The sequence below is a fragment of the Stigmatopora nigra genome, unplaced genomic scaffold, assembly GCF_051989575.1.
Source record: "Stigmatopora nigra isolate UIUO_SnigA unplaced genomic scaffold, RoL_Snig_1.1 HiC_scaffold_34, whole genome shotgun sequence".
In the NCBI taxonomy this organism is placed as follows: Eukaryota; Metazoa; Chordata; class Actinopteri; order Syngnathiformes; family Syngnathidae; genus Stigmatopora; species Stigmatopora nigra.
The window spans coordinates 392853-403837 of NW_027551613.1; positions in this window are offsets into that span (position 1 = coordinate 392853).

The window sequence follows — 10985 nt, forward strand, 5'->3', positions numbered from 1 at the left end:
AGTAACTATGTGCCTCTGACAGTTTGTTTCGCAGCAGGGGAACATTTCAGTTTTTATTGCCTTAACGTGCGTTTCATGCGCTGAAAATCACGTTTTGGCCAAGTATCACAATTTTTACCATAACTTAAATTCTATCACTTAGAATGATGCTAAATGAAAAACTTACTTGAATTGGATGATTTTACACTATATACACAGTAACTATGTGCCTCTGGCAGTTTGTTTCGCAGCAGGGGAACATTTCATTTTTTATTGCCTTAACGTGCGTTTCATGCGCTGAAAATCACGTTTTGGCCAAGTATCACAATTTTTACCATAACTTAAATTCTATCACTTAGAATGATGCTAAATGAAAAACTTACTTGAATTGGACGATTTTACACTATATACACAGTAACTATGTGCCTCTGACAGTTTGTTTCGCAGCAGGCGAATATTTCAGTTTTTATTGCCTTAACGTGCGTTTCATGCGCTGAAAATCACGTTTTGGCCAAGTATCACAATTTTCACCATAACTTAAATTCTATCACTTAGAATGATGCTAAATGAAAAACTTACTTGAATTGGACGATTTTACACTATATACACAGTAACTATGTGTCTGTGACAGTTTGTTTCGCAGCAGGGGAACATTTCAGTTTTTATTGCCTTAACGTGCGTTTCATGCGCTGAAAATCACGTTTTGGGCTAGTATCATAATTTTCACCAGAACTTAATTTCTATCACTTAGAATGATGCTAAATGCAAAACTTACTTGAATTGGGATATTTTACACTATATACACAGTAACTATGTGCCTCTGGCAGTTTGTTTCGCAGCAGGGGAACATTTCAGTTTTTATTGCCTTAACGTGCGTTTCATGCGCTGAAAATCACGTTTTGGCCAAGTATCACAATTTTCACCATAACTTAAATTCTATCACTTAGAATGATGCTAAATGAAAAACTTACTTGAATTGGACGATTTTACACTATATACACAGTAACTATGTGCCTCTGGCAGTTTGTTTCGCAGCAGGGGAACATTTCAGTTTTTATTGCCTTAACGTGCGTTTCATGCGCTGAAAATCACGTTTTGGCCAAGTATCATAATTTTCACTATAACTTAATTTCTATCACTTAGAATGATGCCAAATGCAAAACTTACTTGAATTGGACAATTTTACACTATATACACAGTAACTATGTGCCTCTGACAGTTTGTTTCGCAGCAGGGGAACATTTCAGTTTTTATTGCCTTGAGGTGCGTTTCATGCGCTGAAAATCACGCTTTGGCCAAGTGTCATAATTTTCACTATAACTTAATTTCTGTCACTTAGAATGATTCCAAATGAAAAACTTGCTTGAATTGGACGATTTTACACTATATACACGTAACTTTGTGCCTCTGACAGTTTGTTTCGCAGCAGGGGAACATTTCAGTTTTTATTGCCTTAACGTGCGTTTCATGCGCTGAAAATCACGTTTTGGCCAAGTATCATAGTTTTGACTATAACTTAATTTCTAGCACTTAGAATGATGCCAAATGCAAAACTTACTTGAATTGGATGATTTTACACTATATACACAGTAACTATGTGCCTCTGGCAGTTTGTTTCGCAGCAGGGGAACATTTCATTTTTTATTGCCTTAACGTGCGTTTCATGCGCTGAAAATCACGTTTTGGCCAAGTATCACAATTTTCACCATAACTTAAATTCTATCACTTAGAATGTTGCTAAATGAAAAACTTACTTGAATTGGACGATTTTACACTATATACACAGTAACTATGTGCCTCTGGCAGTTTGTTTCGCAGCAGGGGAACATTTCAGTTTTTATTGCCTTAACGTGCGTTTCATGCGCTGAAAATCACGTTTTGGCCAAGTATTATAATTTTCACTATAACTTAATTTCTATCACTTAGAATGATGCTAAATGTAAAAACTTACTTGAATTGGACGATTTTACACTATATATACAGTAACTATGTGCCTCTGACAGTTTGTTTCGCAGCAGGGGAACATTTCAGTTTTTATTGCCTTAACGTGCGTTTCATGCGCTGAAAATCACGTTTTGGCCAAGTATCATAGTTTTGACTATAACTTAATTTCTAGCACTTAGAATGATGCCAAATGCAAAACTTACTTGAATTGGATGATTTTACACTATATACACAGTAACTATGTGCCTCTGGCAGTTTGTTTCGCAGCAGGGGAACATTTCATTTTTTATTGCCTTAACGTGCGTTTCATGCGCTGAAAATCACGTTTTGGCCAAGTATCACAATTTTCACCATAACTTAAATTCTATCACTTAGAATGATGCTAAATGAAAAACTTACTTGAATTGGACGATTTTACACTATATACACAGTAACTATGTGTCTGTGACAGTTTGTTTCGCAGCAGGGGAACATTTCAGTTTTTATTGCCTTAACGTGCGTTTCATGCGCTGAAAATCACGTTTTGGGCTAGTATCATAATTTTCACCAGAACTTAATTTCTATCACTTAGAATGATGCTAAATGCAAAACTTACTTGAATTGGATGATTTTACACTATATACACAGTAACTATGTGCCTCTGGCAGTTTGTTTCCCAGCAGGGGAACATTTCAGTTTTTATTGCCTTAACGTGCGTTTCATGCGCTGAAAATCACGTTTTGGCCAAGTATCATAGTTTTGACTATAACTTTATTTCTAGCACTTAGAATGATGCTAAATGCAAAACTTACTTGAATTGGACGATTTTACACTATATACACAGTAACTATGTGCCTCTGACAGTTTGTTTCGCAGCAGGGGAACATTTCAGTTTTTATTGCCTTAACGTGCGTTTCATGCGCTGAATATCACGTTTTGGCCAAGTATCACAATTTTCACTATAACTTAATTTCTATCACTTAGAATGATGCTTAATGAAATACTTACTTGAATTGGACGATAATACACTATATACACAGTAACTATGTGTCTCTGACAGTTTGTTTGGCAGCAGGGGAACATTTCAGTTTTTATTGCCTGAATGTGCTTTTCATGCGCTGAAAATCATGTTTAGGCCAAGTATCATAGTTTTCATTATAACTTAATATCTAGCCATTAGAATGATGCCAAATTAAAAACTTATTAAATTATAAAATTTGATGATATTACACTATATATAGAGAGACATTTGTTTCTCTGACAGTTTTACAGTTTTACAAGTTATGACTCCAGACTCTTAATTTACAATTCTGCCTTTATGGATACATTGCATCACCACCCCCTGAGTGGATCACTTACCTCTCACTGTCTTTCACTTACCTTCATTCAGCATGTAGGTGTCAGATCACCTTGTACCTGATGACTATTCATATTACCTCACCCGAAGTTATTACACAGAAGGGATTGTGTTGTGTTACCCCAAGTTTAGAGTCCCTACGGATGTGGGAAACTTACAGCGTCTGTCTGCCAGAGAGCAGCAGCTGGAACCGATTGTGACCAGGGTGGCATGGGTCCCTGATCATGTCCCTGGCTCTGCTGAGGTAACGAGGGCTGGCAATGTCTTCCAGTGAGGGCAGAGTAGCCGACAATCTTCTGCGTAGTGGTGATATCTTTCTAAATAGCCTTTTTGTCTGCTGCCGTTCTTTCCGCGTACCACCAAATGTGCTTTTTTTGCGCTGATAAGCACATTTTGGTCGAATATGAAAGTTTCCAAGTGTGCACTTGACCCTGGATGACCTGGAGAGTGACAGTTACTCCTGAAGTTGAACCTTTTTTTCATCCCACAATTCAAGGAAACAATTGCAAACCCTGTTAGCCAGCCTTTCTTATATTTCGCGAGGCGAACAAACAATTGCAAGGCCAACTAGTTAGTCTTTCTTACATTCCACGATCTTTTAATTCAATTGTAAAACCAGTTTGGCTAGTCTACCTTGCAGTCTATGATCTTATCAAACAAAGGTAAAACCAGTATGACCACATGGTAAGACAAGAATAAACAATTATTAAGCCAGTTAGCCAGTCCATCCCACAATTCCCTCCTTTTGTGTCTGTGAAAATATTGAAATATTGAAATGGCTGTTTCCATGAGCCAGAGAAGAACCAGTCAAGCCATCCTCGTTGTGAAACCGAATCTCCGGTCACAGCTCTCTGCATGTTCCTAATAGCCTGCAGGGCATCATGGACCGAGCAGGACATGCCGGCAGGGATGAAGGGGCAGCAGGAGTCTCCCACCATGGCACACACACAGCCCCGCTGGGTGGCCACTCCGTCAAGAGCAGGGCAGCCCTGGAAAATCACCTGGGCCATGGCGGCTACCCAGCCTGACTGATGCGCCGACACAGGCCCGGAACCTGCCTTCAATGGTCTTCAAATGCAGGGCGTTCCTTGCCGCTCCCACTCAAGGGAACTGAGCCATTACGATTTTGGATGAGACTGACCAGTATTTGTGTTTGAGGGACACATCCGAGCCACACACTGGATCATGGTCGTGAGCTCCGTCAATAATGTGCCCAAATGGAGGTCATTGATTCGGGAATAACAGAACTTCTGAAGATCCCTAGATGATTATTTTTATACATAATAATCAAAAATACATCCCCATCGTCAATGGATACAATTTTTCGGGTAAATTCACTAACCAGAACAGACTGGGCCTGGTTATAATACAACCACTATTTTAATCCCAGAATGCCTGTTTTGGACACTGTTTATGGTGGGAAAATTGCTCCAGAACCATCCTGGATCATTATTTTTACACAGAATAGTGAAAATACATCCATCTACACATTCAACACTAATTATGGGTAGAAGCACCAACCAGAACCGACTGGGCCCGGTTCTAATACGACCACTATTTTAATAGCAAAATGCCTGTTTTGGACAATGTTTATGGTGGGAAACATTATTTTTATAGAAAATAGTGAAACTACATCTACCTACTCAATCAACACAAATTCTGGGTAAATACACCAACCAGAACCGATTGGGCCTTGTTCTAATACAACCACTATTTTTATCGCAAAATGTTTTGGACACTATTGACGGTGGGAAATATTCCCAAAACATCCCTGCATCTTTAATTTTACACATAATAGTGAAAATGCATCCATCCACACAATTGACACTAAATCTGGGTAAAAGCGGCAACCAGAACCGACTGGTCCCGGTTCTAATTCAACAACCATGCAAAATTAAGATCCATTGGAGGTTTTTTATTCTTGTATAAAAAAAGCCCCAAAACATCCCTGCATGATTATTGTTAAACAGAATAGTAAAATATACATCCCAATCATCTTTGGACACAAGTTTCAGATATAAACAGCAACCAGACCCGACTGGACCCAGTTATAATGCAACTACTATTTTTTATCGCAAAATGCATGTTTTGGAGAAAATTTATGCTGGGAAATAGCCCTAGAACCATCCTGGATCTTTAATTTTAGACAGAATTGTGAAAATACATCCACCTACACAATCAATACTAACTCTGGGTATAAGACCCAAATAGAACCGACTGGGCTTGGTTCTAATACAACCACCATGCAAAATAAAGTGCCCAAATGGAGGTCATTTATTCGGGCATAAAATAACTTCTGAACATCCCTAGATGATGATTTCTATACAGAATAGTGAAAAATACAACCCCATTCCGATCGGACACAAGTTACGGGTGTATACACAAACCAGAACCGACTGGGCCTGGTTCTAATACAACCACTATGCAAAATAAAGTGCCCAAAGGGAGGTCATTGATTAGGGCATAAAAGAACTTCTGAAAATCCCTAGATGATTATTTTTATAGAGAATAGTCAAAAATACATCCCCATTATCATTTGACACAAGTTCCGGCTACATGCATCAACCAGAACCGACTGGGCCTGGTTCTAAAAGGACCACTATTTTAATCGCAAAGTGCCTGTTTTGGACACTATTGACGGTGGGAAATATTCCCTGAACATCCCTGCATCTTTAATTTCACACAGAATAGTGAAAATGCATCCATCAAATCAATTGACACTATTTCTTGGTAAAAGCACCAACCAGAACCGACTGGGCCCGGTTCTAATTCAACAACCATGCAAAATGACGATCCATAATGGAGGTTTTTGATTCTTGTATAAAAAAAGCCACAAAACATCCCTGCATTATTATGTTTAAACAGAATAGTAAAATATACATCCCCATCATCTTTGGACACAAGTTTCGGATATAAACAGCAACCAGAACCGAGACGACCCAGTTATAATGCAACTACTATTTTTTATCGCAAAGTGCATGTTTTGGAGACTATTTATGGTGGCAAATACCCCTAGAACCATCCTGGATCTTTATTTTTAGACAAAATAGTGAAAATACATCCACCTACACAATCAACACTAACTCTGGGTAAAAGCACCAACCAGAACCGACTCGGCTTGGTTCTATACAACCACCATGCAAAATAAAGTGCCCAAATGGAGGTCATTTATTCGGGCATAGAAAAACTTCTGAACATCCCTAGATGATATTTTTTAATACAGAATAGTCAAAAATACAACCCCATTCCTATTGGACACACGTTACGGGTGTAGACACAAACCAGAACCGACTGGGCCTGGTTCTAATACAACCACTATTTTTGTCGCAAAATGCATGTTTTTGACACTATTAATGGTGGGAAATAGTCTCAGAACATCCCTGGATCTTTATTCTTACAGAGAATAGTGAAAATACATCCACCCACACAATCGACACTAATTGTGGGTAAAGCACCAACCAGAACCGACTGGGCCTGGTTCTAAACAACCACTTGTAAATAAAGTGCCCAAATTGAGGTCATTGATTCGGGCATAACAGAACTTCTGAACATCCCTAGAATATTGTTTTTATAAAGCATAATCAAAAATACATCCCCATCATCATTGGACACAATTTCTGGGTAAAAACACGAACCTGAACCGACTGGTCCTGGTTCTAATACAACCACTAATTTAACCGCAAAATGCCTGTTTTGGACACTGTTTGTGGTGGGAAATAGCTCCAGAACCATCCTGGATCATTATTGTTATACAAAATAGTGAAAATACATCCTCTCACACAATAAACACAAATTCTGGGTAAAAGCACCAACCAAAACCGACTGGGCCTGTTTCTAAACCACCACTTGTGAATAAAGTGACCAAATGAAAGTAATTCATTCGGGCATAACAGAACTTCTGAACATCGCTAGATGATTATTTCTATACAAAATAGTCAAGTATACATTCCCATCATAATTGGACACAAGTTTCGTATACAAACACCCACCAGAACCGACTGGACCCTGTTATAATGCAACCACTATTTTGTATCGCCTGTTTTGGACACTGTTTATGGTGGGAGATAGCTCCAGAATCACCTAGAATGATGTCAAATGAAAAATTTACTTGAATTGGACAATTATACACTGTATACACAGTAACTATGTGTCTCTGACAGTTTTTTTCGCAGCAGGGGAACATTTCAGTTTTTATTGCCTTAACGTGCGTTTCATGCGCTGAAAATCACGTTTTGGCCAAGTATCATAATTTTCACTATAACTTAATTTCTATCACTTAGAATGATGCTAAATGCAAAACTTACTTGAATTGGACGATTTTACACTATATACACAGTAACTATGTGCCTCTGAATGTTTCTTTCGCAGCAGGGGAACATTTCAGTTTTTATTGCCTTAACGTGCGTTTCATGTGCTAAAAATCACGTTTTGGCCAAGTATCAGAATTTTCACTATAACTTAATTTCTATCAATTAGAATGATGCTAAATGAAAAACTTACTTGAATTGGACGATTTTTCACTACATACACAATAACTGTGTCTCTGACAGTTTGTTTGGCAGCAGGGGAACTTTTCAGTTTTTATTGCCTTCATGTACTTTTCATGCCCTGAAAATCAAGTTTTGGCCAAGTATGATTGTTTTCATTATAACTTAATTTCTAGCTTGAGAATGATGCCAAATGGATAACTTACTTGAATTGGACGATTTTCCACTTTATACACAGTAACTATGTGTCTCTGACAGTTTGTTTGGCAGCAGGGGAACATGTGAGATTAGACAAAGTATCTTTGCAAATGCTTGTTCATATTGTATACGTTTTTGTGAGTATAACAGCATCATAGTCATCCTTATGGCTGACATGTCAGCATAAACACCCAACTGTCTGACTGAATAAACAATCTTAGTCTTGTGATTGGGGTGACATGTCAGCACAAATACTCAACTGTCCGACACTGATCAATTACTTTTTGCCCTGCAAATGACTGAAATGTATCTGTCCAAAGTCCTGGCGACAACTGTCAGTTTTTCCTGTATTTGAGACACACACACTGGTCATTCGACTAGAGTTGCAGGAACATCGCGTTGAACAGGACCCTACTGTAGGAACTCTCACTGTCCACTTTGCAGTCTGGTAATAAACCAATTGGTCCGGGACCAATGAAAGTAGAACAATAATTAGCAAGGGCTTTATAGTCTTGGTCTGTTAATAGAGTCAGGGACTTAACTAAGACAAAGTCAGGGACTTTTGGTCTTTGTGTGTTCAGAGATATTGGGTTAATCACAAAGTAGAAATCACTTTCGGGTAATTTAGAAAATAATTGTTGTTTAAACTATTAAGTAGGTGATCAATATGGGTCAGAAAGCAACAAAAGGGATGGGTTTATTGTCAGAATGCAAAATGAAAATCGGAGAGTTACCGGGACGAGATATCATGGTCCAGCTTGGGCTAAGCCTAGTGGCCACCCAAAATGGCCTCCGACCCAGCGAATTACAGACCAAAAATATCTTCCACACCACCACATCTAACAGCTTCTACTCTCTCGACATTGTCGGTAATGATTCTGCCAAGGTAGCTGAAAGTCTAAGAGAACAGTCTGAAGATATCTGCCCAGCAGCACCAGGACAGGAACAACAAACATGGCCATTACATGTCACCCTGAAGTTCATGGGAGACCGGACGACAAGTAGTTAAACCAATTCTCACAGTTGCCCAATGTTAGACTATAAATATTTTACCTGACTCCAATTCCTTAACTCTGTAGTCTCCAGTCTAACAATGGAGCGTGTTCAGCATCGGAGGAGACAAACCAGGGTTGAGCGAGTTTATCCACAGATGATTTATTCCATTCAAATTGATTCATACAGAGCTACGGGTCTCCCTCCCATAGAATAAGCCCGCTGAGTGTTGATGTCCCAAAGCGGAGGATGGAAAAGACATTGTCCAAACCCGCGTTTGCCCAGTTATAGTCCAACAAAAATGCATATTCATTCGCTGATTAATAATGAGATGTGGGCTGGTCCAGGGCTGCTGTGAGGGGGGGTTTCTCTGGGCTCCACATCTTCCAGCCTTGAATCCACATCATCCAGACCTCTGTCTCCGCTGGTCCTATAAAGTCCCGACCCTCCGCCCTGCTCTTTGTTCCTCTGCCCTTTGAAGTCCTCCATCTGGTCTCTTATCAGTGTGGATCCCACCTTGAAATAAGAATGTCAGGAAGAGCCTTTTGTTAACATTATAGTTGAGGAGTCTCAGACCCATCCTTCTGTTCATATTGTATTTGAGTTGGGAACCAGTGGCGACTCTAAAACAAGACCGCCACAACAAAAGGAATGAGTAAAATGTGATATCAAAATGAAACAGCTATACTAAAAAGAATGAGTAAAATATGATATCAAAATGAAACAGCTATACTAAAAAGAATGAGTAAAATATGTTATATTCTTCATTCCCTCTCTTGGTCTCCTAAAGAGACCACATCAACAACACCACACAGGTTAGTGTCAAATGAAATGTAAAACTATATTAGTATAAAAACAAAGAAGCACTACATTAGTATATCCATGAACACGTGCCCAGCGGGGGGTCCAGAGGGGTCAGTTTGGCGCAACTGGACATACTGACCTCTAGGGCCTGGTCCCACTGCTTTATCGATCAGTCGAGTGACTAGAGTACGAGCTAAGGGGAAGATACAACAGCTACAGAGAATAAGCAGAGTAATGAGCACTCCAGCAGATATGAGGATGTTGCCTATCAAACCTTTCCAGGCACCAAAATAATCCATCCATTGGTCCCAGATTGAGGTGTCCACACCTGACTGATCGGCCATTTTATTAGTCAGGGTTCGGAGGCCTTCTAAAGCTTTGGTGAGACGTCCATTTGGAGCAGTGTTATTAGGAATGAAAGTACAACAGGCATCACCAAAGATAGCACACACACCACCCTTCTCAGCCAATAACATGTCTAATGCTATACGATTTTGGAAGGCCATGAGGGATGTTGCCGCTAGCTGGTCACGTACCGCCTCTAACGACTCAACCGTGTAATTGCCAAGTCGCTGGACATTGTAATGAATATAATTGATGCGATCAACATTTTTGTTGGGAGTTACCCAAATTAGAATACTTTCGAATCCCGCTGAAACCTGATTAGCAAGTTTATACTCATTAGGAACGCCACGGAGGACGCCTATGGCGTCAATATAGGTGGGATCGGAGTTACCCATCCAGGTGTGTGGTGCTCTCTTTTGGCGATGCAAGACCTCCTTCAGGTTTGGAGGTAACCTTATTTCAGCTGTGAGATTCACTGAGGAAACAGAAACAGGAAGTAACAGAGACACCACAGAACACACACCCGCAGCATTTGTGGGCAATCTATCATACAACTTATCACTTCCACACCATAACCAGATGTCAGCTCGGGATAAGGGGTATGGTACCGGAAAGAACATGTTTGATACACACCAGTCAGACGGAATGCTTCCCAATGATGTTCCAGTCCCTTGTAATTTGAGGCAGGTAAAATTTTGGCGTGCTACATATTTGTCAAAAATTGTTTTTTCTTTGTTCTCTCGGGTAAGTGGGAATATCGAATCGTATTTAGAGCACTTAAAGGTTGGATTGGTGTTTTTTAGGAGGTCCACAATACATTCTTTATCAATTGGGGCCGAAATGATACGGAGTACGGGTCGGGCACCCATACATACGAGACAATCATTTCGGGTTTCGCT